General features: G+C 46.3%; 1 pseudogene; it reads right to left on the reverse strand.

The window, feature by feature from the left end:
- Positions 1–12585: 12585 nt before the first annotated feature.
- On the reverse strand, positions 12586–12708 carry LOC136659761 (5S ribosomal RNA; annotated as a pseudogene).
- Positions 12709–13576: the final 868 nt, after the last annotated feature.

Genomic DNA, 13576 nt, shown 5'->3' on the forward strand with positions numbered 1-13576 from the left:
TGGTGGGCCGCTGTGAGATCCAGGAAGCTGGACTAGATGGGCCTGTGGCCTGATCCAGTGGGGCTGTTCTTATGTTCTTAAACTACAATTCCCAGGAAGCCTTGCAGGTCTCTTGTTATCTGGTGTGCTCCCTGGGGCATTTGGTGGGCCGCTGTGAGATACAGGAAGCTGGACTAGATGGGCCTATGACCTGATCCAGCGGGGCTGTTCTTGTGTTCTTATGTTCTTATGAGCTTCCTTGGGCCTTCCTTTTGTAGCAAAAAGGCAAAATGTACATAGTTGCATCTTGTGGGAGCCCCTGGGTGTAGTGTGGCATTTGTGGGGATCCTAGATTTCTCTTTGGGTCCTCCATCAAGGACGGGCATCAGGCCCCTTTCCTTCCACGTGGCTTCAGAGGGGTCCTGGAGAGTTGGTTGCAAAGTGGGAGAGTGGGTTGCTCTTCTTCCACCTGCCCAGTCTGGCGTGCATTCCTGGGCCCACTGGGCAGCTCCCCTGAAGATGACACTTGGTCCGCCCTCGACCTCCCCCTTTTCCGTAGACCACTTTTCTCATCACTTGCTAGCAAGAGGGTTTTTTTAACTCTGCTACCCCATGAGCTCGTCTTCCACATCTGTCTCTGCCCCTCCCTCTGGTAATTAACCAGCTGTGGCATCTCAGTTGCTGAAGCAACCAGGGCAACTGTCGGTCTATAGGTGAGCAGCACAAATTGTCAAACCACAGCTCCAATCTGAGCCGTCTGGGGCATGGCCGAGCATGGAGTCATGCAGCAGAGCTTGGTGACAGGACAAGAAGGCCCCTCCTCACTGGGTGTGCTCATCCCAAACACAGGTTATCAAATAAAAACATTTTGCTGAAGTCCTCAAATTGAAAAAATGCAGCAAATTGCCAGGCACATCAATCCAGTGATTTTCAACCTTTTCCATCTCACGGCACATTGACAAGGTACTAAAATGGTCAAGGCACACCACCAGGTTTTTGACCATTGACGAGGCACACCATGCTGCCAGTGGGGGCTCACATCTCCCATTGGCCCCATTAATAAATGACTTTCCCCCAAATTCCTGTGGCACACCTGTGGACCGCTCGTGGCACACCAGTGTGCCACGGCACAGTGGTTGAAAATGGCTGCATTAATCAAAATCCTCCCTGAAACCAGTGGTATAGCTATGGGGGGGTGCAAAGCACTAAGTTTTGCAGGTGCATGAATGCAAGTGGCCCCTAACCTCCCCATTGGAGCTATTCCAGACAGTGGGAGCAAAACAGAGGCATATGCAGAGAAGTTGAGCTCATCAGAAGTTGACCTCAGGTTGGATTCAGGGGGTGATGCTCAGGTGCTGTTGCTCGCTGCCTGCCATCTCCTCCAAGGTCTCTGCCCACATCAAAGCAGGGAGGAATGTTGAGGAGAAAGGTTCGGTCACAATTGATTCATGTTAGATCAATGCATGTGGCCCAAAATTATTCCTAATGATCTTGTCTTGTGTTGTTTGTAGGGGGTGTGGGGGCAAACACTGTGTCATAGCACAGATGTCTTTTGAACCCCTGCCAACTTTCAAAGCATGTTGCTATGGGTCAGGGACAAGCTTTTGTTTGACCAGCACAGGGCCAAAGCTCCACTGTCTGCACGTAACTTCTTGGTGATCCTTGGATCTTGACCTTAGATCTCATCATGGCTTCCACAATGACCAGGCAGAGCAAAATTCGTTTTGACTGGACTTTCTCAACCATTAGAAACGTTCAGAGGGGTAGCTTGGGGGCCCAATCCTATCCAATTTTACAGTGCTGGTGCTGCTGTACCAATGGGGTATGCACTGTGTCCTCTGATGGGGAGGTATTCACAGAGGTCTTCTCAAGGTATGGGAACATTTGTTCCCTTTTTCCAGAGCTGCACTATGGCTGCACCTTTGCTGGAAAGTTGGATAGGATTGGGCCCTAAGTCAACAATGATATTTCTGCTCAGTGCAGCTTGGCACTGTGGGTTGATTTTAGCTTAATGACACTGTTTTTAAGATGCATTTATAAAAATTGTGCACAAGGGTCACAGTCATATTCATTCTCCCCGGCCTCACCCTGAAACTCAACTTCCATGTTCTTACAGGGAAGCAATTAAGGGCCAATCATTTTTAATGCATCATAAATAATCTCCTCACTCACTGTTAAGTTAATTAATCTAATCAGGAAAACCCAAGGCATCCAAAATGGAGCATATTTTGCAAACAGGCTAAATGTTCTGCCTCATTGGCTCTCAATCAAAATGAAATGACACTTTGCGAACAATTTTTTCCCCCTTTGTTTGTAGGTTTGCTTCCCCTTTCTGTAACTATAAATCTCACATCTTAAAATTGCGGCAAGGCTACTATTCCATCTTTATACAGACAAAAGCCAGTTCTCAACGTTTCATCACCTTCTGGTGTGACCAAGATCCAGAGTCCAGGAAAAGGCTGGACCAAGAGGGTCAGGGTCATAATATTCATTTCAAGCATTTGTGCTCTGCTCTTCAATTCACTGGGCTCTCAATTTGAAAGCATTGTATCAGAAACAGGTTCCTTGGGGGGGGGGCAGTACACCTGGCTTCAGGGCGTATGAAGAGGATAAGAAGGAGCAACCCTGGGTGCCAGACTGCAGGGTGGTGTCCAGTGGTGTAACCGGAGGGGGGGTGAAGCATCCAGCCTGGCGGGCAGCCTCAGCGCAGCGGGCAAGCAGCCCATCCGTTCAGAGCCATTCCCGGAAGGGAGGGAAAATGGAGCACATGTACAGAAATCAAAACGCTTGTGTACATCTGTATGTACAATCATATCAAGATGGTGCTCTCTCTCTCTCTCTCTCTCTCTCTCTCTCTCTCTCTCTCTCTGATATCAATGCACACACAACCACAGGCTGTTGACGTGGTGGAGAGGGGGAAGAAATGAAGAAATGGAAAGGTGTTTATGTACAGAAATCTGTACAACGTTTGGAGCTAACAAAAACAGCATGATGGAGAAATCCTAATGATTAAGCATCCCATGTCCAAAACTTGACCAGTTCATTCAGAATTCCAAAATGCAAGGGAAATTTTGAATCAGGAAAATTTCAGAAGCCGCCTACATTGCAATGAGCCTAGTGACAAATTTTCAGCATTTCTTCTTCTTTTTTAAGTTCATGTCTTTAATCACGTCAATGCTTCAGACCACTGTGGGTTGATGCTGAAAATGAAGTCCACCTTTGTTTTGAAATAGGACAGAAATCCAGTGACTTCCAGGATCTCAGCTATGTGAAGAGCTAAACATACACACATATTTAAAAGGGACCTTGACTCCAAACGGAGATCAGAGGAAACAAAAAGGATTGGAGTCAGGGCATTGCGAGACCATCTTGCTGGCTGTCAGATCGTCAGCGTAATGACACGTCAATTTGATTCCTTTAATGCATGAATCCAGGGCCTGTCCTCGGGCCCGAATTCTTCTGTACTTCAGTTTTTCTTTTGTTCTGCTGACACTTCTCTCAACATTACTTGACAATGAGCAATGCTCCCAAACCCTGATCTTTCACACCCTCTTGGTGACCTATAACTTTCCATGCATCACCTCTGACCCGGGTCCTGACAGTTTGATTTATTGTCCAGTGTTATGATTTATGAGTATCTTCTCAGAATAATTAACGGACAACAGGTGGCGGCATAATAATTTTGATTACCCAGCGGTTCATGAAACCCACGACAAAGGTGACTTCATTTACTGAATGAGAAAAAAAGGACAACCATCAGAAATTACACAAAGCTGTCCTTTTATGCCGGCATCCCCCATGCATCTCTGCCTGCTGCAAAGACTTTATTTAAACTTACTGTTTCCCATATGAAACCCCAGGAAATTAAATTCTCTGGGGTGGAAGACTGTTGGTATCTAATTATTTTGGGCAATGTGTTCAAAAGAATTTAAAGAAAAAGAGGGGGGGGAGGAGACAAAATTACATGGGTATCTCCATAGCATTGATGGTGACTGCAGTTCAGGTACTGTTAGAAAGTCTTGCCCAAACTGAAGTCCTTACATGTCTACTCAGAAGTAAGCTCCATTGAATTCAATGGGAGTTACTCTCAGGTAAACGTGGATAGGATTGTAGCCTAAGAATTAACTTTATTGGATCAGACCAAGATCCATTTTACTCTGCATTCTATTTCCAGCTGAGGCTAGCCAAACCTGGAAGCCCACAGATAGCCTCCAGATATGACAGACACCTTTTCAAAGCCCGCAGATCTCTGGAAGACCCCCAGATAGGACGTTGAGACACTTACTTTCTCCTATACCTGGTATTCAGAAGCAGGCTGTATCCATGTTGCTCTAATGGTCAACAGCCATTATGGTCAACATCCTCCAAGAATGTGTCTGACATTTTTCTAAAGCCATATAAGGTGCTGGCCATGGATCCAACTCCCAGCATTCCATAAATGACTGAACTGAGGTTGGAAAGAAGCCAAACAATGCTGACCCCACCCCCTCCAGAACTTGTGCTGTGAACCGTGGGGACTTTGCCCATTTCTTGGTAGGAAGCTCCTTTAAGAATTTGATCAGCCTAGCTCCAGGGCCGCATGGCTTTTCTGTAGAGAGAGGGACTGTAGCCCAGTGGCTGAGAACCTGCAAAAGATCCCTGGAGTCTCCAGGTCTCCAAGAGATCTGGAAAAGATCATTCGCTGCCTGAAGCCCTGGAGAAACTCCGGCTCAGTTGGGTTGCCCACTGGCCCCTACAGAATTAAAATTCCCCCTCGCAGATGTTTGCTTTATTCTGTGTGAGCAGCAAATGGTGACCCCAAATGACTCTCTTGACATGTGCAGGATCTCACTTTTCTAATTCAAGCTGTAGAACAACTTTGAGGGAATTATTTGATTTATATTTCGCCTGAGTGTGACAAGCTAGGCAAATTGGTATTCCAGTTCAGCTAGGTATGCTTTGTGACATCATCACTAGTGACTAGTGGATGCCATTGTCGGTGGTGTAGCTGGAGGGGGGTGTAGCACTCAGGCTGGCAGCACAGCGGGCAAGCGGCCCCTCCCTTCGGAGCCATTCCCGGCGGGCAGAGCAAAACGGAGCCGTACACCCCCCTCCAGCTACGCCACCGGTCATTGTCCAAGCACAGATTGCTCCACTTGCTTCCACTGAAATCAGGCCACTGATCCACTGTCATGAGGGTTGCATGACTACCATTGACCTATGCCCCTTAGGAAAAGAAACATATCACTTCATCAAATTCTGTATTTTCCCACCCTTGCTCCAATCCATTTGCCTGGTGATCGCAGAGTGATGGAACACTGGATGTGATGGCAGTACTGCCCTCTTCACACAATTGGCTCTGCTCCTATGCACATTCATTGACTATGGGTAGGATGTGGAGTGGTATCACAGACAGGGGCTCTTTCCCCTGCCTTATATGCCTACAACTGCATATTTGTGATGGATCTATGTGGGTAGACAGGGGTCACAGTTGCAGGGAAAAGTGTCTACTCATGTGCAAACTTGGACACATAGCAGATGAGTGATGGAATGTATGCAGGGTGGTGGGAGCCTGTTGCCCCCCCCATGTGTATTCAGAATCCCCCTGTCCAAACATCAGAAGGGAACTCGGGTCACATATTCCTTTTTCTAAATATTACTGGACGAGACGCATCGGTAAAGCAGCTACCACGTTTTCCAGACTCACAAAGAGAGTCTGGTCCAACAAGAAGCTGATGGAACATACCAAGATCCAGGTCTACAGAGCTTGTGTCCTGAGTACACTTCTGTACTGCAGTGAGTCATGGACTCTTCGCTCACAACAGGAGAGGAAACTGAGCGCTTTCCACATGCGCTGCCTCCGACGCATCCTCGGCATCACCTGGCAGGACAAGTTCCAAACAACACAGTCCTGGAACGTGCTGGAATCCCTAGCATGTATGCACTGCTGAAACAGAGACGCCTGCTTTGGCTCAGTCATGTTGTGAGAATGGATGATGGCCGGATCCCAAAGGATCTCCTCTATGGAGAACTCGTGCAAGGAAAACGCCCTACGGGTAGACCACAGCTGCGATACAAGGACATCTGCAAGAGGGATCTGAAGGCCTTAGGAGTGGACCTCCACAAGTGGAAAACCCTGGCCTCTGAGTGGCCCGCTTGGAGGCAGGCTGTGCAGCACGGCCTTTCCCAGTTTGAAGAGACACTTGGCCAACAGACTGAGGCTAAGAGGCAAAGAAGGAAGGCCCACAGCCATGGAGACAAACCAGGGACAGACTGCACTTGCTCCCAGTGTGGAAGGGATTGTCACTCCCGAATTGGCCTTTTCAGCCACACTAGACGCTGTTCCAGAACCACCATTCAGAGCGCAATACTAGAGTCTTTCGAGACTGAAGGTTGCCAACTGACTGGACGAATGCATGGGGAAGGAGACCACAAGTTGGCGATGGTCACCTTTGCCCTGTAATGTTCCATGAGGATTTTGGTCAATGCCAGAGGCCTTCACCTTTTCAAAAAATTGCAATGCACCTCTGGGTCCTAATGCATCTCTGGTCTATGCCAAACCGATTGGCACTGGGGAAGGAGAATTTGCTCCCCCATACCTTTCCCCAGAGTTACGTAGACGTCCATCACAGACTAAAAATAAATCCACATATTATTAATAAAAGAAAAAGTTGAAGCTGTCTCTGTAAATGTTTGCAATCTTTCTCCAAACCCAAGATAGCAAAGCCATCCCGCACAGGTAGGGTGAATGAATTTCTATATGACTCCACACCAGCAATATTACAAGCTTATCACTTTTTAATTGACTTTTTGACTTCTCAAAATACGCCTACAATACCACTTTCCACTGCAGTTTAATAACAGCTTAACACACGCCTGTGAAATATTCATTCCCGTTACAATTCAAATTTTAAAATATCTGATGGAGAGCCTGGTTAATAGATAAAACAGGATCCCAAGAATATTAAAAGCTCTCAAGGTACAGTGATGTTCCTTAAAAGGAGCTGATGATCAGAGGTGTTTTCTGTTTTTCCCCACCCCCTGAAGAACTCATAAAAGGTGTCCGTCAATAAAACACCATTACAATGAAGTCAATTTTATCCAAAGGTAGACTTATCAAGTCTCTCCCCCCCACTCCAATATTGCCACGTTTGCTGCTTAATATGCCATAACAATAGCAAGACACTGGCTTTCCCATCACATTCTTGATAAAGATGAAGCAAGACTTTGTACCATATCATTTATCAGATTAACTCGGTCTCCTTTTCAGCTCATGAGTTCGCCATACTGCAGAGGCAGGTGTGCTATATTAGCCACACTTTAAAAAAAGGAATATGAAAAGAAATGCCATGATCACAAATCTATGTGCCTGTGAGCAGTTAGTCAATCAAACAGAAGCAGCTTTGCATTGATTTGATCAATTGGACAGGCTACATGATGCATTTCCTGGGTTCGGCTGGGTAGTGCTGGTGATGTTTGTGCTACCTGGGCAAGGAGGTTAAGGGGGGAGAGAAGTGACTTAAGCTTAATAGCAGGTCCACGACTTACCCTATTCTTCCCATGTTGCAGCCCTTCTATAGTGCTTGCTGGTGTCCAGTGGTGTAGCTAGAGGGAGTGCAAACCACTAAGTTTTTCAAGGAGTCTCAATGCAAGCAGCCATCCCTTTCCTGTTCAGAGTCAGGTGTATGCCTGCATTTTTCTCCCCCCACCTGGCTCCAAAGGACGGGGGAGAGGCTGCTTGCATGTCACACTGAGGCTCCCTGCAAACTTAGTGCTTTGCACCCACTCTAGCTACGTCACTGTGTCAGAGTCCCACCCTAGCATTCCTTCCTTCCATGTGATTATCAAATAGCCCTTCACTCATTTGACTGCATACAATGAATATGCTTGTATTGTGACAGCAAGCTTGGGTTCTGATTGTCACAAGGTCACCTGAACACCTCTGGCAACACCTCCCGAATTGACCCATGGCGTGCTTTCTGTGCATGGATGGGGCTCCTGTTTTTCCAGGGACCTTGACCACATGAAGATAGCCCTGTGTATATACGCTATTGTACAATGGGGGCAGAGAGGGAGCTCACTACCCATAAGACAAACTTGCACTGGGCAGGGCAGAATCTGGCACTAGAACTTCTCTGCTATTATCCCCACTCGTCATCTATTCTTCCTCCACTGAGCTAAGGGCAGCAGACATGATTGCCTCTCAGAACACCCCTTGTGGATGTAGCTTGGACTGAGCAGAAGTCACTTTTCCTAGCTCACCCCACCTCATGGCTAAGGAAGGATTTGAGCCCGCTTCTCTCTGGTCCTAGTCCAACTCTCTATTACGCCCACTTTCTCTCTTACACAGAGTTGAACTTCTCTAAGGGCTCATGTTGGGTTTGAAACGTAGCGCAAAACATCTTTCCGAAAGCCTATCCAGAAATACCTTTTCAGGCATTACGCAAGGCAATCCAGGTATGCCTTGCAGAAATTGATTCCTTGACAAGACCCACAATGAGACCACATAGTGTTGACAAAGAACTGGAGCAGGCTCAGCACCCGTAGGCCCCGTGGAGCTCAAGACAAGACTTTCTAGCATATCCCACCTCCTCACTGAAACCAACGGGACTTCAAAGTGGCCAGTGTTGACTGGATCATGCCCTTCACTTTTATGTCCTTGACCCTTTTCAAGATGAAGTCTCCCCCCAAATTTTCGCATCATCCAGAAGGAAACATATACACCTTGATAGCTGTCCCTGGGCAGGAGAAGAAGAGATGTGTCTGGAAGCGCTTAGTTTCCCATCAATTTTTAAATGAATTATCTGGGAGCAAGCAGCGGTTAATTTGGGGCCACGGGCTTTGTGATTAGAAGCTGTGACCCCTTTTTGCCTGTTTGGCATCCTCTATACAACACCAGTGACATGCAACCTGACCCTTGACATCGGATTCAATACAAAGTAACTCCTCAACGGATCTCTCCGATTCAGCAAACCTCTTTGTTACGACATGGGACCCCTTCCCGATCCCTTCCAGCTCTCCACCTTCCCTTTTCTATTCTGTCCCTGGGCTGCCTTCTCTCAAAACTTTATAGCACGCAGGCACAGACACACAAATCCCTTCATTTTTTAACCCCTCCATTCGTGCCTCTCCTTCTGTTTTGACAAAACTTTTCCGCCATACCAGCCTCCCATATGCCGGCGCAGTGCACAGGGAAGGTTTCTTTAGAAAGCGCTGATGCTAATTATAAATTTAATTTGCATTTTAATTAGAACGGTAGCAAATTAAAAGCGTGGCAGCTGGAGAATTTTGAACGCTTTGCAGAGATTTGGTGTCAGTATCTCTCTGCTTCTGACTTCACTCTCTTTTCATTTTTTTCTCCCCCTCCACTATCTTTCATTCACACAAACATATTGGCTATCCCCTCCTCCCCTTCTTTCTTTCTTTGTGTGCGTGTGCATGTGTATGGGTTTGTGGTGCTATTTTCTCTTTCTCCATATCCCCTTCTCTTCCCCCCATGGATCAAGTTATAAATGATTTCTTTTTTTGTGCTGATAAACTGGATACTCTTGTCTTGTGCCAGGGACACCGTGTAGCACAGTGATAGCGACCCTTTAAAGTCAGCTTTTGTGCACCCCTGTTGGTTTTGCTGTTTCTATCCACCATATATATTCACAGGTATTAATCTCAGCATATATATGTGTTTTTTCCCCTATTTTGTTCAAGTCTTCCAGAGCCATAGAGAGTTAAATGTTATCTCTGGCCAATACATTTGATTCTTGTTGGCATCCTTCAGTCTCGGAAGACCATGGTGTCACGCTCTGAATGGTGGTTCTGGAACAGAGTGTCCTCTCCAGTGTGTGAAGCCTGGGTAAAGTAGGTATGGAGGATAGGCTGTTACCCATGCAGCAAATCCCACCTCTCCACGTTGCTGAAATGTTCCAATGGAAAGGCAGAGGCCAATGCGGTTGGTTCCAGCAGCATCGCAGGAGTTGCCAGAACGTGACTGTGTTCAGCCATGAACTGCCTCAGGGACTCCGGCTCCGGATTTTGCCTCGAGGTTGACTCCTGAAGCCTTTTCCATAACTGGATGTAGCCACAAGGCAGTGGAGGTTTGGGATCAGAGTTTTCCTTCTCTCAGATGAGCTGCCTTCCCAGGCTGACGAGTCCCATCTACCCGGTGGCTGTTTAGTCGCCTCTTACGACAAGTACAGCCAAAGTTGTACAAAGTACAAAGTTGTACAAAGTACAAGTAGGCCCTCAGTTTGGCTGTACATTTGATTATTGTTTTCTTAATGGTACACATCCCCCCCATACACATTACTATTTCATATACTGAAAGCATGTAAAGCAGAGGTTGGCAGCCTTTGGAGTCAAAGGGGCCAGGTGTTTGGCAATGACGTCATCATGACATTGTCGAACATCCATGTTGCCAAACTCCCAGAAGTGGTTGAGCAGAGCTCAACTTAAGAGGCGAAACCTCCCACCCAATCTGCTGTGCCGCAAATGGCAAGAGTTTTACTGTTGGGGCCTTCCCATAGGACTTGATGGGAACGAACAGATGAAACTTGCAAAAGTTAATCAGTGAAGTTGTTGCTGCTTTCTGAGGATTGTGGCCCAAGTTAGTTGGGAATCATGGTGGCACTTAGTGCCAGCATTCACCTCCATTTTGCACTCACAGCCTGGAATGGCTCCTAAGAGAAGGGGGAGCGGCTCCTTGCGTCCCACGGTGAGGCTCTCTGCCAAACATAGTGCTTTGCACCCCCTCTGGCTATGCCACGGGTTTGTAGTCAGGCATATTAAGCTTGATTCTCCAGCAATACATAAGGGAGCCAAAATAGATGGTGTTAGCATGTCTTAGAGGAAATCTCAATCATGCCTTCTTAACTATAACAGGAGAACACCAAGGTCAACCCTAAATTTATTCTGAGATTTTTTTTTTTTCTTATGTGTTCATGAGTCATTCTCATTAAGGTCAGTGAGTTATCTTTTTATTTTAGACAGAACCTCATTCTAAGATTACTGTGGTGGTGATTCTGCTCACCACCTGCTCAACAGGATTTTTCCTCAGTATAGGTAAATTATCCCTTATCGTCACATCTGAACCCAGGACAATTCCAAAATCCAGACAATTTTGTCCAAGCTGTTTCTTAAACTTTTGGTAATGTGAAGACTAGAAGGTCTTGTGCTCTTTCCCACTGAACTGTGCAGATACAGTCTGTACATTCCGTTCTCTGCTCTGAATTGACAGACATTGTTGAAATTCAACCTGTACAGACATTGTTGAAAAGACAACCTGTACAGACATTGTTGAAAAGTCAACCTGTACAGACATTGTTGAAAAGTGTCAACGAGTCCATCAGACACCCTTATGGGTAAAAGTGAAAAGAGCAAGACGGAGCAGCTCTCATTATGTTTATGCAGGTATTCTGAAATCCAGACAAATCCAAACTTTGTCCACCGTCCCGTCCCAAGCAGTCCTGATAAGGGATACTCAACCTGTACTTCTATAAAGAATTTCAACCAATTTCATTCTGGTTCAAAAATGCCCACACGTGCACACTCAGTTTGGGTTTTGCTTCAGGTTTGGCTAAACGTTGTAGAGCATTTTGGACACAAAGAGAGAATCAGTCCATGAGCTTCCATCTGTCCGCATAGAGGGCTAGAGCCGAAATCTCGCATTGCTGTCTTCCATTTGTGAAGTCAGCATGCCTGTTCGTTGTGCGTTTCCTTCCCTGCAACCCGAGTGACCACGCCACATCAGATCTGTCGCTTCCCCTATGGTGCATCACCACGGTCATTTTCATTCCTTCTGTTTGCTTTTTCCCCTCACCCCACCGTGTCCTTGTTCAATAATTTTCATTAATTGATTGACAGATCTGATAGACCCAACTAACCTCTATCTCACTCTTGTGTAGGTTTTCAAATAAAGTACTTGTACGCCCAATGACCTTGTCGCCTCATCAGGTATCTGAAAATGAGCATGCAGATATGGGAGGAAGCTGATTAGCAAAATAAGGAAGTGCTCATTCCCGGTGTAAGCCCATAACAAGCCCTGACAGCTAACTTGGCAATCAGAGTTTCAAGGGGGGGGGGAGAGGGAGAAAGAGAGATCTACAAATGTTGAATGCAACACAGTGCAGTCATTTTCTCATCTGAGAAGTGTTTGTGCTTTTATCCTTAGTGTTGAGTGGAAGCTGAATACACCTGTGCTTCTCAAACTTTGAGTCAGGGCCCACTAGGTGAGTCACAAGCCAAGTCCAGGTGGGTCACCTAGTACCTAGCTCAGCCGCCATTGAAAATACAGAGCTGAAAATGTAGGGTACAGAGCTGCTGGGCAGGGCAGGCTCTTTGGGGAGGGAGGCCTGGTGCTTTTCCCTGAACATGGGAGAATGGGATACTGGAGAGGGACGACGGCTGTGTGATCGGAGAAAGATCCAAGTCTGCTTTGACTTCCAACTGGAATGTTTGAATTCTCAGCCATGCAAAATAACAGCATGAGCTTGATGTGTCATGGGGCCTTTGGCTTATGGTGGCTTATGGTGGCTTAGTCTGAAGCCTAGATTGATATTGTCACTTGCAGTGGCGTAGCTAATGAAAGTATAACCCAGTGGTTGGCAACCTTCAGTCTGGAAAGACTATGGTATAAGCCTACAGCACCCGGTATTCCCAGGCAGTCTCCCATCCAAGTACTAACCAGGCCTGACCCTGCTTAGCTTCCGAGATGGGACGAGATCAGGCATGTGCAGGGTAACAGTTGCTGCTGTAGACATAACCCAGTGCCGAGCGCAAAATGAGGCCCTGAAAGTGACATCACACCCAGACTTTTAAAAAAGTGAAGAATGGGGCATCTGCTAAGGCATCTGCTATCCAGCGTCAAAGAAGATTTTGTAGCTGCCCCCCTCCACAAAGAAATCAAATTTAATTGATTAAGTAAATAAATAAACAAAACGTTTTCTGGTTAATTGGCCATAACTTTTGATAGAATACAATTTATTCCAGTGCAGTTTGTTTCATTTCATTCAGCATTAAATTATCTTTCCAAAGATATTTAACACAATGGTATTAGTCATACATACTAAGGTTTTCACAATAAAAAACATTTTCTTGTTAATTGGCCATAATTTTTCATACAATGCAGATATTCCAATGTGGTTTTGCATTCAGTATTAAATTACCTTTCCAATGATGATGACATGATGGTATTATTTGTACATACTAAGGGTGTCACAATTTTAGCCACTAGTGTCAAGCTCAGTTTCCTGCCCCCTAAAACTTGCTGCCTGTTGCAGTTGCTACCCCCTGCACTCCCTTAGCTATGCCACTGGTCACTTTTGGCCATGGTAACTTTCGCATTAATGAAATCGCTTCCAGAGGGTCCCAACAGATTGTCATTCTGAAAAGGGGGCCCCGGTGCGAAAAAATTTGCAAACCACTGCACTACACAATGGCTATCTGAGACAAACTCAGGCCAGGGGAAATACCAGTTCTATAGCATGGATACCATGTACTGCAGGCTTTGGTTGTTCCAGAAATGGAGAGTTGAAATTTGGACCTGGTGGCGTGGTGAACCACAGCTCTTGCACCTGATAGAATCAGGCATCACGCTTCCAAGTGGGGTGTGATCAGTAGCAAGAGC

Source organism: Tiliqua scincoides, chromosome 8 (assembly GCF_035046505.1).
Source record: "Tiliqua scincoides isolate rTilSci1 chromosome 8, rTilSci1.hap2, whole genome shotgun sequence".
NCBI lineage: Eukaryota > Metazoa > Chordata > Lepidosauria > Squamata > Scincidae > Tiliqua > Tiliqua scincoides.